Source organism: Anolis sagrei, chromosome 2, assembly GCF_037176765.1.
Source record: "Anolis sagrei isolate rAnoSag1 chromosome 2, rAnoSag1.mat, whole genome shotgun sequence".
Classification (NCBI taxonomy): Eukaryota; Metazoa; Chordata; class Lepidosauria; order Squamata; family Dactyloidae; genus Anolis; species Anolis sagrei.
The window spans coordinates 110682797-110701996 of NC_090022.1; positions in this window are offsets into that span (position 1 = coordinate 110682797).

Here is a 19200-nt window from a genome sequence, read left to right on the forward strand (position 1 = left end):
GGTGGCAGTTTTTCTCACCTTAACTAGCCCAGCCAATAAGAAAGAATAAATAGGAATTATAGTCCAGCAACATCTGAAACACCATTTATTTACCCCCCTCCTTGCTTTGTGTTACATGTATTAATAGTATATGCAGTCTAGTGCTCCTTAGGCTTCATTCTGAACACAAACACCAACCTTCATTTCCTCCACTTCACTGGGATTTGTTTACATTTTATCACCCTTCATTATAATAAAAATGTATGGAAAACTCAGAGCAACCCAAAAAGTAACACTATTGTGGTAACAACAGTAATAGGAATCAATGCCATGCATATGTTGTTGATTGACAAGGGCATTTATTTAGAAAAAACTGACTAGCTGCAAGCATTTACTTTAGTTACATCCATGTTAGATTATACTGGTCAACACACATTTTGGTGCCACAGAGGTTAACCCTGTTTCTGGATATATCTGAACTGCTGGTGCTAAAAATGTCACCAGTTTCCCTCTATCAGCTCTAGTTTTTGAGATACAGAACATATATCATCCGCCATATGATTTTGGATTAAGTGATTTTATATTAATATGTTTTTAACTCCATGTTTAAATGTCCAAATGTTGTAACATTTTTATGCTCTAATTGATAGTTATATGTTATTGTTGTTTAATGTTAGGTTTCAAATGTATGTGAGGCATAAATTGCCATAAATATGTTGGAAACTGCTTTGAGCCCCCCCCCCCCAAGCGAGAAAAGTGGTATACAAGTGAAGTAAATAAATAAATAATAAATGCCAGTCACCATAGGCTCACCCATAGAAACTCATAATTACCATATCTAAGAAGCTAGAGCGGATGTAATCTATTCAATGCATTTTTTCTGAATCAGTGCCCCAAATAACCACAGCAACAGACCTGAAAACCAAGACACCAAGATATTTTTTGTTGGGCTGTGTTACTACAGCGCACTGTTCTTGGGGCTTGCCAGGAAGATGGTTTTGAACTGTAACAGACAGTACAGATTTGTCAGCTGGAATATGACTGTGGATTGACCCATTGGAAGAGATGCAACAGCTAAATGAGCTATTGGAATTTAAAACACAACTGAAGACCTGTCTCTTCTGGCAGGCCTACCCAGTTAATTTTAACTATGAATGTTAAATTCACATTCTTTGTTTACTGTGTTTTCACCTTTATTTTGTGTATTTTAATATCTCTATTTCATAGAAATACATTTTAATATCTGTATTTGACACAATGTTTTATGATTATGTGTTTTAACTATATTGTGTCTCGCTTGCCTTGAGCCATTTGGTAAGGCAGGTAATAAATGTTGTTTTTGTTGTTATTATTAAAATTACATGACTGGCATTTAACTAAGCATTCAGAGTATGTTGTTGACTGCCTTCAAGTCAGTTTCAACATAGAGTAACCCTAGAGTGACCCTATCACAGGGTTTTCTTGGCAAGCATTGCTCAGAGTGGATTTGTCTTTACTTTCCTCTTAGGGTCAGAAGGTATGACTTGCTCAAAGTTATCGAGTGGGTTTCTGAGGCTGAACAGGATTTGAACTCTAGTATTCAGTATCACAGTCCTATGTCATGTCAGTTTTCTAGCAGTACAGGGAGTCCCCAAGTTATGAACAAGATAGGTACTATAAGTTTTTTCTTAACAGGTACATTTTAAGTGTAATTCAGTCTATCTATCTATCATCTATCTATCTATCTATCTATCTATCTATATCCCTATGCTTTGGGTAGTATACCAATGGGTTAACTTAACACCCCTGTTCTGTTTGTTTTTGCTGTCTGTTTCCCTGTCCAGAAGATTTCACCTCACTTTCTGTTCCTGTGGCAATTGGATTTTGAAAAATGTTGCTTGTTGTGGAAACAAGGACTGGTGATAATGCTTCAATGGAGACACCTTTTCCCCATGATAACTCTTCTAGGAGTGAATTTCCCTTCCAGTGGGGTTATTTATTTATCATGTCTGAAGCAAACCAAACAGTGTATTGTAGTTTTTAAAAAAAAAAATACACAAAGTTTGCAAACTTGGCATTCTATTAAATGTCTTTGACCAGTAGGGGTAAATTTCCCTCACCTGTTGTCTCATCCCATTTTTAACTATGAGTAATTTGGCAATCAGATGTTTGTAAGTCAGGGACTGCTTGTATATTATTTTTGATCAATTAAACTGACTATTTACTTACATTTCCAGTACTGGTTCTAGCCTTTAATGTCATATCCAACAGAATGTTTACATTAAGAACAGCATTTCTGGCCAGCCCACAAAAGCTGTTAGGCTTGCAGCCTATTGGGATATGTCTTCCTCACTAGTGGCCCCACTCAACTGGATGTCCTCCTAGAAACCTGTGCATGATCTCCTATATCAAAAGAAAAGGTAGCATTTATTCCAGTGGCTGAGTTGTGCTGTTCCTTCTTTCTGTGTGTGTGGCATAAACACTGAAACCATAAGTGGGTTTTTAATGTCCTTGCATTTTGCAAACATATTCCATCTTCAAAGGAAGATTTGATGAAAATTTGAGAGATAATATAGATAGAAATAGAGAGAAATAGAGTATAGAGAAAGAGATGATCACTAACATAAGAAAAAACAAATAAAACCCAGAAAACAGTCCAGAAACTAATTATGGCTGGATCTACATGTACCCAGATATTCTAGAATAAACTTCTCCAGAGCTGCCCTGATGCAGCCCAAAGCCAGCATCCAGACAGCCAACTGGAATGAGAGTGCACTGAGGCTACTTTTTCCACCACTGTGTCACCATCCACAAGCATCTCCCTCCCACGGCTTGTGTGTGATGCTACTTCTTCTGGTTACATGGTAGGGCAACATGTTGTGTCCTCACTGGAAGCAGTATCACCAGCAAACCTCTGCAAGGGATCAGCACATTTGTGTTCTGGCAGCTTCCAATACACTTGACTGTATACTGTGGAGCAGTGCCACTCATTCTGGCAGATATGAAATCTGAAATGCCACCACATTGTGAGAGAACATGTTGAGTGTCAATGGACCAACTGTGGCACATTTCTAGATTTTAAGCAACCCATTTAAAATCTGTTAGTGATCAGAGAATCATGCTGGTAGTACTTTGGTCTCTCAGCAGGAGAGAAAGATGAAAGTCATACTGTTACCTTTTGCTGGACCCAGGTTGCCATCCCATATTACAGCAGGAGGAAGAAGCCATTTGAGACAGATAGTAAATGCATGCACACACTTTATCTGTGCCTCTTTTTCTAAGAGACCCATGGTGCAGCATTGCACTAGCTTAGTAGAAAAGATATAAATTTAGGCAGGCAGGGAGAAGAAATAACCCTTTTCCTTAAATGTACTGCATGTCTTTTTATCTGCTTCCCTCCATCTATGATATTTTTCACTTCATTGTATGACCTGCCAGAAAAAATGCAACTGCAATAGAGTTACATGTATCTGTTATTTGAGTATCATGTTGTTTCCATATCAAACTAACCATGTGCTTGATTTTTCTGTAGGTTATGATGGCTCTAGTAAAAACAATGTGATGTTTCCAAGCTTTTTTAAAGTGTTTTTTTTTCAAACGGGGGAAAGAAGGAAAATGTAAGGACCATAAAAGGATAAAATATGTGACTTGTGGAGCCATGTTAGTTGGTTCTATACGTAAGTCTATTGTATCATTAGGGACATAAAGGGGTGGGGAATTATCATTATACATATCTATACTCATAATAAAAGTGAAAATATGTGCATGTATAGCTGGGGTGTCCACTTACTTAGACAAGCTCCTGCCTCCACAAAAAGCTATGGCTCCACAACTCAGGAGACACCAAAGGCCCTCCCTCCAATTACATTGCAGGTTATATTGAGCACCATGAACATGTCCAGGAGCCCTACCAATGTCCTCCACCAACACCATTCTGCCAACCATCCAAGTGAAGGCTTTCATTTGGAGACAATTTCCTCCTAGATTTTATGTATTTCCTCCACCAAAGACATCCCAGGGTTTCTTACTCTATTAGTGTGGAATTAGCATTACCCCACCCATTGCCTCTCCCTTAACCCTTTCCTGGTCTTTTCTATAGCACACAGCAAGCAGGGGAATTGATCAGCAACTAAACATACTAGAGAGGTCTGCAGAGAATTCACCATGATTTATAGGAGTTGTAAGTCCTGGGATGTATAATTTACCTGGGATGTATAGTTCACTCTAAACTCTACCAATGATGGATCTGGAACTAACTTGGCACACAGAAGTCCCATGACCACCAAAAAATACTGGATGTCTTTCAAGGGATTTATAAGAGTTGTAGTTCACCTACATCCAGAACACATTATGAACCCAAACAATAATAAATTTGGACTAAACTTGACATGCATACCCAATATGCCCAAATTTGAATCCTGGTAGGTTTTGAGGGGAAATGGTCTGGACATTTTGGAGTTGTAGGTACTGAGACTTATAGTTCACCTGCAAATCAGTGAGCACTCTGAATTCCAGCAAAGATGGAATTGGACCAAACTTGGCACACAGAGCCCTCATGACCAGCAAAAAAAATACTGGAGGTCTTTGGGGAAAAATCACCTTGATTTAGAGTACTTGTAGTTCACCTACATCCAGACAGCATTGTGAACCCTGATGGATCTGGAACAAACTTGGCACACAAAACCTCCATGACTAACTCAAACTACTGGAAGGGTTTGAGGGGATTGACTCACCACAGTGGGAGCTGTAGTTTACCCTGCAGTCAGAGAGCACACTTAACCCACCCAATGATGCATCTAGAGCAAACTTGCCCAATATAACAAACTTTATGTACTGGTGGAGTTTTTCGGGGTTAACCTGGCATGCTATGAGTTGTACTTCATCCACAACCTTATGCATTTTGTACAATTAAAATTTAACTTTTTCAAATAACCTGGGCAACTGTAGGTACCCAAGCTAGTTCTTTAATAAAGAAGGTAAGTAAAAGGAGGAAAAAATTCCAACTTTAACATCTTTTCTGACAAGAGTACGAAATTGTCCTTCTGGATTTTCGTTAGTTTCTTTTATCTTCTTTAAGTGTCCCTTCTTTTCTTCCCTTCTCTTCCAACACTGCATAATTTTCCTTCTCCTTATTTTATCAGTTAACAAATTCAAACTCTGTTTCTTCTACTCTTCATGGCAGTCAACTATATACATATCTTAAAATTTATTTCATTTGTTAATAGATTAGTAATATGCATGTAAATATTTATTATATTATCTATCATTCACATAGGAAATCTTCGTAAATATGCATATATATAGTATCAAGCTTCTTGAAGTTGTACACTTTTCTACTTTATTTCTAAATATTAACAAGTTTTTTTTAAAAAAAAAAACTTTTTTGGCTCTTAGATGTTTTCAAGCTTTGATGAGTTCCTGGTCCAGCCACTCTTGTTATGTGTAAAATGGGGAACAAAGGAGACAACCTTTAGAGACCTGACTGTGGGTTCATCTACACTGTATAATTCATGCAGTTTAACCCTCTTTAATTGCCATAGTTCAATGTTTTGGAATCATGGGAGTTGTAGCTTTGTAAGGCATAACCACGCCTTGATGGAGAAGGCTAATGACTGTTCAAAACTACAACTCCCATGATTCTATGATAGTTAAAGTGTGATGTCAAACTTCTGTGTAGATTCACCCTATGTAGTGCTTTCTGCAGAACAGTCCATCCAATACCAGTTTTTGAGGTGCTTATGTCCTGTTGCCTTATTTTATGTATCTTCTGAATTTTTAAACCACTCTAGAATCAGTTTAGATGAAGGCTGGTGTTCTTTTTAAATGCACACACTTTCATCATTTTAAAAAAAACCAAATGTAGTTGACAGTAACAACTACAAATGTAACAGAAACAAGTCTTATTAATCATGCAAAAGGAATTGTTATGTGCCTTCAAGTCCTTTATTATTTATGACCATCCTAAGGTGAATCTCTCAGAGAGTTTTCTTGGCAAAATTTGTTCAGAAGATATTTGTCTTTGACTTCTTCTGAGTTGTAAAGACTGTGACTTGCCCAACTATTCTCAGAGGAATAGTTATATGTCTGAAAGATAGTGCAGTAGTCTTGCTTATCCGACCTTCACTCATCCAGCGTTCTGTATTATCTAACACAGTCGGCCTCCCGCTTGGATCCACAGCTGTTTCAATACATTGCAATGTTTTGGTGCTAAATTTGTGAATACAGTAATTACTACATAATGTTACCGTGTATTCAACTGCTTTTTCTGTCAATTTGTTGTAAAACATGATGTTTTGGTGCTTAATTTGTAAAATCATAATGTAATTTGACGTTTAATAGGCCTTTCCTTAATCCCTCCTTATTATCCAATATTTTCGCTTATCCAACATTTTGCCAGCCTGTTTATGTTGGATAAGTGAGACTCTATTGTATATATAAATATATAAACAAAGTTTTAAAAACTTGGCATTATATTAAATGTCCTGGTCGAAGGACAGCTGAATAAGTGCATGAATAATATATTGGTTGGAGAAGTTATTTTATATAGTAAGATGTACATCAATTGTTAGGACAGTTAATTCCACCTTTAATTCTGTTCTCTGTTGCTTTTTACTTTTACTTTTTATCTTTTTATCCATATTTGTGAGTCTCTAAATCAATCACCAGAACAATAAAATACATTATATGCTAGATTTTATGTACACAGTATGATCTCTGTATCCCAGGGACCAATATGTATGGTATCAGGTATCCACTTCTGACAGAATATTCCCTCTCTGGGCAGTTTGTAGGTCCTCCAGCACAACTGCATAATATTCTTGAGCCCGAAGACTTTAATTTCAGAAAGGTTTGCTATTATTGGCAGCTTCTTATGTCCACACAAAGTCCAGGAATGTATCCTCTGCAGTAGTTATACGGATAGTATTTTCATGAAGATAGGAGTCCACAGCTACAAATCACAAGGTTCTTTGGAGATACATGCCAAAGGTAATGTTTTGGCACTAGAGAGATTTGTTGTGTTACCTAAAAACAAACAAACATTCAATTCAGATTTAAAAGTATCCAAACCATCAAGTTTTATGGTGAGAATATGACTGGGTCTTGTGTGCTCTGGATGGTTTCTCGGCAAGCCTAAGGGGGCCCCACCAGACTCTAATTCAAAATTGGACAGAATTAAAAAACTGAATGCCAAATGCAGCCTCCCCCCTTCATAAAGACTGCATTTGTTATGCAATCGAAATGGTTAAAAGCAATGGTGGATGAATGATTGAGAACAGTCATTACAGAGTAACATAATATTTTATTCTGGATTAAAATAGCATATATCAATCACTTTCTGAATTGATCTGGGTTTCATATGACACTGTTTCACAATCCACTCTCATATTGTCCTCAGTCTTCTATGTAGAAAAACCTTCCAAACTCTTCAGGAACATGGGTGTTTTTCCCTTCTTTTCTTTACATACAGTGGACCCTTGGTATCCAGGACACTGCTGTTCCCCACAACCAGTAAGTACCAAAATCAATGAATGCTCACATCCCATTATATACACAATGGCATAGTAAAAGTGCATCCCTTGTATAAAATGTGTTTTTTTTGGGGGGGGGGGGTCAAGCCATGAAAACTGAATTCATGAATTAAATTGATGTTGACTCTGTGGATGTGTAGGGCCAACTGCATTTTATTGTTGAATCCATGGACACAGAATCCATGGACATGAAGGGCTGACTGCATTATGATGTTATTTACCCCAAACCATAAAGATATAGAAGATCGATTTTTCAGCAGTTGAGAAAACAGTGCTAATCTTGGAGGGTTACAGGTTCAAGATCCCTCTTTCAGCAATATTTCTGGTTCTTCTAAAGCCAATTAAACCTGCAAGATGTATGATTTTCACATGTGTCACTGCTAACCAGTTTTATCAATATTCTAAGAAGTCAACTGGTCTCTTTTATAATAAGGGATTTAAATCTCCTTTTAAAGAAAAATCTAGCCCATCACTAGATATTATTGACAGATGGCCATCCATGTAGCCTTGTACCCATAGAAGTGCAATTTGTCATTGCAATATGCTCACAATCCAACATTAGGTTTGCCATGTTTTTTTCAGTCCCGATTATAAGGCACTGTTATAATAAAGAAAAATGTAACAATAACAGAAGATAAAGCATGTCCTTCAATATGTTGTGAAGTTTGCTGGAAGAGCCATTACATCATTTATAATAAGATTCTCTTTGTAAATGTTTTCCAAACTGGTGCAAAGTTTTTCATTGCTATAAATACATTGTGGATAAAACTTTGGAAGTAAACAATCACAAAAAAACCCCAAACTAGTCAGTAGTAATGACCTCCTTCCCCCAAATAAAAACAACAGAATAACTAATACAGGCAATCCCCAAGTTGCAAACACCTGACTTACAAATGAATGATACTTAAGAACAGGGGTGAGACAACAGGAAGTGAGATAGATTTACCCCTCGGAAGGGAAATTTACCCCTAAAAGTGTTTCTTATCATGGGGGGGGGGGGGGAGTGTCACCACTGAAGCTTTCTCACCAATTCTTGTTTCCACAACAAGCCACATTTTTCCAAATTCAGGGACAGAACGTTAAGTGAAATCCTCTAAACAGGGGCCCAGACAGCAAAACAAGCACAACAGGGATATTAACTCTTCCCTATGCTATCCAAAGCTTGTGTGTGTGTGTGGCTGAAGTCACATTTTAAAAGGTACCTGTTCCAACTTATTTATTTATTTACTTCATTTCTATCCCACCATTCTCTACCCAAGAGGCAACTCAAGGCGGCTCACAAATCTGGCAAAATTCAATGCCACACAGGCAAACAATAGACACATCTCATTAAAATATAAACAATCTTAACATATAAGCAATTAAAAACATATCAATCAATTAAACAGATTAAAAACATGCCGAGTCATAATCTCATGTCCAAATCATTTTTTCAAAATCTATAGTCCATTATTCAAACTGTTAGAGTCTCATTCCATAGTTTCCTATTCACCTGTGAGAAGAGCCATGTCTTAAGTGGTTTTTTCTAAAAACCAGGGGGATGGGGCCTGCCTGATGTCACTGGGGAGGGGATTCCACAGCCGAGAGGCCACCACTGAGAAGACCCTATTTCTTGTTCCCACCAATTGCACTTGTGAAGTGTTTGGGACAGAGAGCAGGGCCTCTTGTAGACTCATAGAAGGAGATGTGTTCGGACAGGTAAGTTGGACCAGAACCATATAGGGTTTTACACGCCAAAACCAGAACTTTTAATTGGGCTTGGTAGCAGACTGGTAGCCAGTGGAACTGATGTACCAGAAGAGTAGTATTCTATTCTCCCTGTAAGCCTCCCCAGTTAAAAATCTGGCTGCCACCCATTGGACTAACTGATGCATTCAGGCCGTCTTCAAAGGCAACCCCATGTAGGTAGGTAGGTAGGTAGTCCCCTGACATTAAGTCCAGTCATGTCTGACTCTGGGGTGTGGTGCTCATCTCCATTTATAAGCCGAAGAGCAAGCGTTGTCCGTAGACACTTCCAAGGTCATGTGGCCTGCATGACTGCATGGAGCGCCGTTACCTTCCCGCTGGAGTGGTACCTATTGATCTACTCACATTTGCATGTTTTCGAACTGCTAGGTTGGCAGAAGCTAGGGCTTAAAATTGTTTCCTCCTCCCCCACATATAATTTTTTAAAGTTCAAATTAACTTCCCACCTTCAAACCCAAAGACATTTCTATATAAAAGTAGCCATCTCCTTGCCATTATGCACTACATAAAGTCTTATTTTCTACCTTACATTAGTTATAAGATTTGATCATCCACAGCATGAAAATATTCAAAACAAAAAACAAACCTTGATTTTATAACATAGAAGGAAGACCACTTTACTATCCCATTATATTTACAGATTGAATATCCCTTCTCTGAAGTTTCTGGGAGCAGAATATTCTTGATTTGGGGTATTTTTGGATTTTGGGATACCTACAGTATATGCTCATGTATAAGTCTGGTGGCACAGCAGGTTAAACCACTAAGCTGTTGAACTTGCTAACTGAAAGGTTGGGGGTTCAAATCAGGGGGATGTGAGCTCTCGCTGTTAGGCCCAGCTTCTGCCAACCTAGCAGTTCAAAAACATATGTGAGTAGATCAATAGGCACCACTTCTGCGGGGAGGTAACAGCGCTCCATGCAATCATGCTGGCCACATGATCTTGGAGATTTATACAGACAATGCCAGCTCTTTAAGTTAGATATGGAGATGACGACCCCCCCCCCCCCCCCCCGAGTCAGACACAACTAGACTTAATGTCAAGGGAAACCTTTACCTTAAGTCATAGCCAAGTCTTAGGGCCAAAATTGCGGATTTTGATATGACCCTTGGTCAAGGTGGAGATCATTCCTCAGAGAAAACACCAATGTTACTGTCACATTATAGGAGAGTAGACTGGGTTAGTACAGTGGTTCTCAGCCTATGGGTCCTCAGATGCTTTGGCCTTCAACTCCCAGAAATCCTAACAGCTGGTAAGCTGACTAGGATTTCTGGGAGTTGTAAGCCAAAACACCAGGGGACCCACAGGTTGAGAACCGCTGGGTTAGTGCTTCTTTTAGGTTCTTCCAAGATGGACTAATATCTTGCCTTTCCCCACTCTATTCAAAGAAGGGGATTATTCATTTCTGATAAGAGGTGTAGTACTCACATTTACACATAGAAGGTCAACCCAGGTTTTTTACATTGACTTTTTTTTTTTACCAAAACATCTAGACTTATATACGTATGAGTATATAAGGTATATTCCATATATGCATAATTCAGGAAATGGAAGCCAAGTCCAGATACATAATTTGGAACTTGAACATCAATAGATTTTGGTATCCATTTGAGGTCCTGGAATCAAACCCCACCAAATATCAAGGGTCCACCATGTTGCAGTTTATCAGTCTATGCGGAAGCTGCTCAGCAGTCTTTCCAGCCCCAACCCTCTGTTGAATCACACAGTCAGAGTAAAAGGAAAAACAAAATTTACTCTTGAGTAGTCAGAGATAAATATGCAGCTTTACAAAATATCCAGCCTTGAAAATAAACTTAGTCCATTGCAGCAAAATAACTCACACAAAATCCAAAGCATTAAAACTATGCATTCTCTGCTTCTTCAATTGTGTAAGGAGTCTTGTAGTAAATGGCCCAGAACTTCAGCAAGTCCTGTAGTACAGAAGTCCCATCCGGTCTCTTCTCAGTCATCTGATCACCTGAATATATATATATATATAAAAAAACACTCCTAATGATATACTCCATGCAGGGAGTGGCTCAAACTTAATTGCTTAATTGTCAGGTGTTCTTCCTCAACACACACACACACACACACACAGGAGATGATTCTTGCAAAGACTTAGCATACACATCCTATAACACACCATAGTTAAAAACAGAAAGAAATCAACAATAAAATAGAATTAAACAATTAACAAATTAAAATCATTGCTGACGTGAACTTAAAAATCATTACGAAACACTTAAAACAGTATGATAAAACAGTAAAATTAATTTTCTAAATTATGAGCACTGTTAAAGTTAATTGTTGACTTGTGTGGCATATTTTAGACATTGCAGGTTACTAAGATCCAATCTAAATGATTTAATTGATTTTTCAGATGAACTTTAAATACCATTGCTAATTCTGTGCATTTTTAGTTTTATTCAACATTTTAAATGTGGATTTGGGTTGGAAAAAAGTGTTCAGAGTAACCAGTTCACAATTTACAGTTTACTTAAACAAGTAAGTTTTTTCCCTCCTGAAAGAGGATATGTTAATTGCATGCTTTTAGTTTATATTCCTTTCCTGAATAAATCAATAAAATGGTAGCCAGGCAGTGTTTGATTTCTGAAATTAAAAGTAATGGTTTCATGAATAATGAATATATTTACACATAACAGTAAGTTATGTTCAAATATATTGTGCATTTAAATTTTATGAAGTGAGCTACTTGGATAATTGGTATGTTAATTTGGTTTAATAAAACTGAGGGGCCTTAACATTGAAATACGTGAAAATTCTTGGAAACATGGAACATTTCCCAACAACTAAAAAGTGCATTGGTGGTTCATTGAAAAAAAATATTTTAAGAATGGCAACTGATTGCTTTTACCCTCTGATTCAGTTCTGTCTCACTTCAATGACCCTGAAAGCTTTTTAAAGTAGACTGTGGGAATTAGCAGTGTCAGAGTGACTATTTGGTTGGTTGGTTGGTTGGGTGGGTGGAATTGGGGGCTGAGAACAAACAAGTATACTTCATAAAATAAGAAAAAATGGTATTTCTAAATCTGACTAATGTTTAATATGACTGTGAGAGCCGTTCAGCAGTGGAACTCTCTGCCCTGGAGTGTGTTGGAGGCTCCTTCTTTGGAAGCTTTTAAACAGAGCCTGGATAGCCTTCTGGAAGAACAAAACATCCTTCCATTGTCATGGTCTGACCATTATCTGATCAGTTTAAGATTAACCGTACCCGCTTATCTCCGCAGGGGTGGTGGACCCATTAAGGTGGTCCGCCCCAGGAGACTTATGGATCCAGAAGGACACCTGTCTGTCCAATCTTATGGGATTCTTTCCAGCTTGTTCTACCTGATGACGTGGAGGGGGTTATTGGGACTGTGAGGGAGACCACTTGCGCTCTGGATCCTTGCCCTTCCTGGATAGTGAAGCTGGCCAGACAGGGGTTGTTGGAGTGGTTTGTGGCAATTATAAATGCCTTGTTGGGCCAGGGTAAATTCCCGACCTGCCTTAAGGAGGCAGTGGTAAAACCTCTATTAAAGAAGACCACCCTTGACCCGACTGTATGTAACAACTACAGACCAATCTCCAACCTCCCTTTCTTGGGCAAGGTTCTGGAGCGGATAGTTGCCTCGCAGCTTCAGGGATTCCTCAATGACACTGATTCTCTGGATCGCTCGCAGTCTGGCTTTAGGCCTGGGCACAGTACCGAGACGGCTTTTTCCTCAGTGGCTCCTCGACTCTGGAATTCACTACCTGGAGAAATTAGGAAAGCCCCTACCCTAGAAACTTTTTAAAAGAACCTCAAAACTGGGCTCTTCCGTTGCTCTTTTGGTGAATAGGTATTCAATCCCACATTATCACTCAAGTGCAATGTTCTGTCATTGGATTATATGTGTGCCCCCCCCCCCCTTCGCGGGAAAGCTTGAGTCTACAACTCCCACTATAATGAGCCCTCCTCCACAAATAATTTGTTTCTCTTTTATCTCACCCAAGTTTTTAACCAGTTTTAATTAGTTCTTCTTTTAATTATTACATGTAGCCCGCCCATTGTCACTGTGTTTGTGTTTACTGTAATTTTATATTGTTGTATATTCATATGTTTTATGTAATTATGATGTTGTTGTTTATTGTTTGCATTTTTGGTTTGCGTTTGGTCGTTCTTTACTGTAATGGTTGTTTGGGCTTGGTCTCTTGTAAGCCATTCCAAGTCCCCATTGGGGAGATGGTGGCGGGGTACAAATAAAGTTTATTATTATTATTCTGTCAGGGGTGCTTTGAATGCAATATTCCTGCTTCTTGGCAGGGGGTTGGACTGGATGGCCCATGAGGTCTCTTCCAACTCTATGATTCTATGATTCTGTGATTCTATGACTAATTGGGGTTTATCTAAGTAAAAGTAGATTGACACATTTACTGGGACAAAAGAAAATTCCTATATCCTGATATAAACAGATGAGTTTATACTGGCTGATGAGCTAGGAGAGGAATCTGAGGTTTCATACTGAATAACCAAGAGTTCTGTCCCCAACATGTGTTGTGATTAGCTGTATGTCTAGTTAACTGACATCCAAACACTGGTGTAAGCAAAAACAGCAATTTTATGTTATGACATGTAACTAAAATGTAATGTAATAACAGTAATTAAAAGGGAAGACACAGAATAGAAGGAAGAGTGGCAGGATGCCTGGCAAGATTAGGAAAAAAGAGATATGTGGACAACTGGCTGTGAAAAACAGTAAAAAATTGAGGAGAACAAAGCCTAAGGGTGGTTCCAGACAGGCCATTTTCTCAGAAGCATCCATGTTTAAAAAATGTGGATGTTCCTGGAGACCCATCTACACACACCACAGAAAGCATGCACTTGGTTTTTCAGGCTCCATGGACCTGGACAAATGAGAGGGCACCCACCCCTCCCCCAAAACCCTCCAAACCTGCCTTAAAATTGTAAAAAACAAAAAACAACCCACTTACCAGGTGGCCATTACACTGTTCCAGCGGTCCTCCTGGCATGTAGAAATGATGTGCCAGGAGGAGGGGGGTGGGGAGCACAATCACTCCTCCCCCATCTTCCCCACGCCTTCTGGCACATAGGAATTATGTGCCAGAAAGCGTGGGGAAGGGGGGGAGGAGTGATTGTGCTCCCCATCACCCCCCTCCTCCTGGCACATCATTTCTACATGCCAGTAGGACCGCTGGAACAGTGTAATGGCCACCTGGTAAGTGAGGTTTTTTTTTTATGCTGAAGCAGCATAATGGTGCTCTGGTAAGTTTTTTAAAAAAATTAAGGCTGGTTTGGGGGAGGGGGGCTTTGGGGTGTCCAAGTGCCTTCCCAATAGTTACCAGGAGAGCATCTAAGCACCCCACTGGGAAAGTTCGGTTTTTGTTGCTGAGTGTGGGGACAGAAATACATTACAAAGCAAGTTTTATAAACCAACTTTGGTGTGCATTTCTGTCAAGTCTGGAATTAGCCTAGGTGCCCTGCAAAAAAGTGGTATGTTGTCACAGTTTACCCATTCTTTTTCTATAGTCAAATTAAATAAAATCTATCACATACTTCCTTGCATGGAAGAATGTTTTTCAGAGTCAAATTATTTACCATCTGGATTACATGCTGTATTATTGCTTATACTTTATGTCGAATTGCCACTTTCACCAGAACATATTTGTGCCATTACAATCCATATTTCTTGCTGGCCATTTACTGGGGATATTTCAGTTCTCAGAGAAGAATGTTTAGTTTCATTTATTTATCATAACATAACTGTTATGGTATTTTCTGTATTGATATTTATAGATTTAAGTGGGAAGCAGAAACTGGCAATAACTGCAAGAATTGAGGAGAGGCAGGGGAAACAATTGCTTTTGTTAAAACTTAATTTTCAGCTGCTGTTACTTGATCAATGCTGGGATGACAGTGGGATATCTCCTAAGTTACAAAGGCCAGTCCATTTTTAAAGAGGACCTCTGATTGTCCACTCCTATATTTGAAGATTAAGAGTGATAGAAGGAAAGGAAAATGGGGAAGGGGGGTTGAAGTAGCCTATCTCCATCTCAGCAGCAGCTCACCTGTTCACACTCTTCTCCACTAAGATAAGTTGGCAATCACCACCAATGAATCCCTGGCGCTGTTGGCTATATTACTGTGGAAGGACCTGGCAAAACTACCACTGAGTTGTTCTTGCCTAAGAAAACTTTAAGAAAATTATGAACTTGTCAAGAGGTAACTTGAAAGTACATAACAGAGGATGAATGACTAGGAGGTACTGAAAAGATGGTGCTTGAGAAGTGGACCTGAAGGAAATAAGAGGATGGCCTAGGAAGCAGTTTCAGGCATAAGTGAGCAAGAATAAGTTTGCACAGGAGAAGGTAACTCAACTCAGTAGGAGAAGCTGACAATGTAACAACATGATCTTCCAGAGCAAGGAGTTTTCATATTGAAATATAAGATTTCTCCTTCAATATATGTTCCACAGCAAAGTAATGTCTCCAACACACTCTTCTTGTTGAGGTTCCATAAATGTTCAGAAACAAAGTATACAATTTAGTTTGTTGTATTCAGTTAATTAGTTTGTTGTATTCAGTTAATTGTATTCGGTTAATTAGTAAAGCAAGAGGCATGTTTAATAGAATGGAAAAAGGAAATTCTGTTACAAGTCAGATAGATTTCCAGAAAATCCCCACTAATCCAAATAGAAGTGCAGTTAAGACAGGCACAGATTCATTGAATTGAATGCATGCTGATAATCACCTGTATGCAGAATATGGGGATGCTGTCACTACTGGATCCATTATTTAACCAGCCATATATCAGTAAAACATTTATAAATGTGTTGATGTGAGAAACCATATGTCCCGTCCCCCCCCCCCCCACATTCCATCCCAATTTCCACCCTTAGTTCCACAAAAGTCACTTATCAGTAATAAACGTTGCATTTCCAGTTTGGTTAATTTCTTAGATTGTTTGTTACTGGGGGGGGGGGGGGGGGAAGACGCCCCCATATTTTCGCAATATCTGTACTTTATATTTTCTGCACTGTTAAAATGTGCCAAATATATACACTTGGGAATCCTGGCTAATCAGAGTTCTTGTCCAAATGTTTGCATATTTGCATATTAATGCAATTCCAGTTCCAATGCCAAATCACTTTAGACTTTGTAGAAAATCTGTAGTTTAATGGGATTTTGTTTGATTGTTTGATCTGTGCTTTGTTCAGTTTCCCCAGTAATATGGGAAATAGCAAAACAAAGTGGGGAAAGACAGTTTTGAGAAGAATGAAAATAAATGCATGCTTAAATCATCCATAGCTAGAAAGTGGCAAGACAATTTTCATTACAGGCAGTCCCCGAGTTACAAACATCAGAAATACAATTGACTCATAGTTAAAAACAGATGTGAGACAACAGGAAGTGATAGAAATCTACCCCTTGGAAGAGAAATTCACTCCCGAAAGAGTTATCATGGGGAAAAGGTATATTTGGCTGGAGTTACACTTTAAAAATGTACATGTCGGCTTATATACAGACCCTATCTTGTTCGTAACTTGGGGACTGCCTGTACACTGGCTTCATCATTTCATTCTGTCTAATCTTCTTAAAAGTAACTTCCAGTAACACATTTCAGGTTCTTTAGTATTGCTTTAAATATCAAACACACTCTTGTCATATTTTGCATGTATTTCCGTATACACATCCTGAGGAACTGGGCTTAAAATTATTATTGCCATCAGAAATTTATGGAGAACAACAGATAGAAAACAAAAAGGAGATGCAATAGAGGAAGTGCTGGAAACCCAAAATATTTTATATGTGTTTGAATTCTTAGATCTGTTTCAGTTGGGTTTCGGGTCCAGTTTCAACTGGAGAGAGAGAGAGAGAACACATGTGTGATACTGTGGATTCTCATGAATCACTTACTGTCTCTTGATACCATTGACTATCCTCCTTATTGATGGGAAATCAGGGATGTAGCAATGTGCTCTCCTTCCTGTCTGTCTGTCTATCTATCTATCTATCTATCTATCTATCTTTTTTCATTTGTAGGCTACCTTTCTACCAGGGTGGGACTTAAGGCAGATTCGAGAAATACTAGTGTCTGGACCAGGGTTCCTCAAACTTTTTAAACAGAGGGACAGGTCACACTACCTCAAATTGTTAGAGGGCCAGATTATAATTTGGAGGGGGAAAAAAAAACATGAATGAATTCCTATGCACACTGCACACATCTTATTTGTAGTGCAAAAAAAACCCCACTTTAAAACAACACAATAATTAAAATGAAGAACAATTTTAACAAATATAAAATTATTAGTATTTCAATGTGAAGTGTGGACCTGCTTTTGGCTGATGAGATGGGATTGTTGTTGTTGTTGTCGTGTGCTTTAAAGTCATTTCAGACTTAGGTTGACCCTGAGTGAGCGTTGGGTAAATGACCTTGGAGAGCCATATCCAGCCCTCGGGCCTTAGTTTGAGGACCCCTGGTCTGGACCATAGTAACAAAGATTCTGTTAAAGATATTTTACACCAAAACAGGACAAATAATTATATTCTCTCTCCCCTCCCCCTCTCTTTCTCTTATTCTTTGCAAAAAGTGAATGGAAAGAGCTTCTGGCAAAAGGGAGGGAGGGAGAGGAAGAAATGTAACTAGTTGTAGAACAATAATGTTACTTGCTTTCCCCCCTCCCCCGCCGCCCCCAACCATTCATTTGTCTTGTCTCTTTAGATTTATAGTAGTAATAGAAAATGCAGTCTCTGGGCATTCTCATGAAAAAAATAATAATTTCACAAAATTCAGCTGTTCTATTCTATACACCATTAACATGCCTACGGAGACCTTGTCCCTTAGCTTTTAGAAATAGAGGCTGTCCATTAACCCCTTTTCTTACTCTATTAGTAAACTGGAGAGCTGACTAAGCAAGTTTTCATGTTTGTACTGTTTTTTTTTTCCTTAAAGCATAGAGAGGAAATCTAAGTGTTCTTATTCATGTTTCATTCATCAAAGAAATCCCTACCGGACAAGAAAACAATATCCAATCTTGGCTTTGCAGAATAGCCTTTTCCCACCTACTTAGACATGCTGAAGTATTACATTATACACAAAAGAAATTCAGCAAGCAGTTACGCCCATGTAAGTCTCACAAAAGTCAGGCTGGCTAAAATTGTCAACATTTAGCGATTATTCTTATTAAATGTGTGAAGCAGCACTCATGGTTCTTTTCTCCATGTTATTAATATGCTATACAAATCTACTTTTGGATAGGCAATATCAAATAAAGCATAGTATACTAACAAAAATTACACACATTTCTAACAGTAATAGATGGGATGATGGAAGGATAAAAAGAATAAATATTGTTCAGTGCTTTTGCCTGAGAAATAGTAGCAGTACACCAATAGAAACTAATATTAAAAAATCAATCCAGCCACATGAAAACAGATTTTTAAGAATGTTATTGTAATTGTTTCTTTTGGCCCTTATTGAATGCTATTATATCACTATTCATCATTGTTTTTGCAGTTTAATAAACTTTTCCCATTTTTTTTAAATGATAGAACCAATTAGAAAATGAAATGTTTAACCCAGGAACAAAAATTGAGTTACATTGTGTAATTTGATTAGATCCAAATCAAATGATGAATGATTGGGCTTTTTACCATAGAGAACTGGAGATAAGCATGGAAAAATGAGGACCTGTGTATAGAAAAAGGGAGAAGGACTGCATACTGTATATACTCATGTATAAGTTAAAGATGGGTTTGGGGTCCAAAATTATGAATTTTGATATGATACATGGATAAGTCTATTGTCATTCCATGTAGATGGCACAAAACACCAGTGCAGTGTCAGGGTCCTGACTACCTCTGGCTGCTTCTGCCATTTCTACATCTAGGCATTCAAAAAGGCCGGAAGTGGTGCCAAATCAGGAGTAGAGAGAGCCTTCTTTCAGGTTCTTCTGAAATTGACTA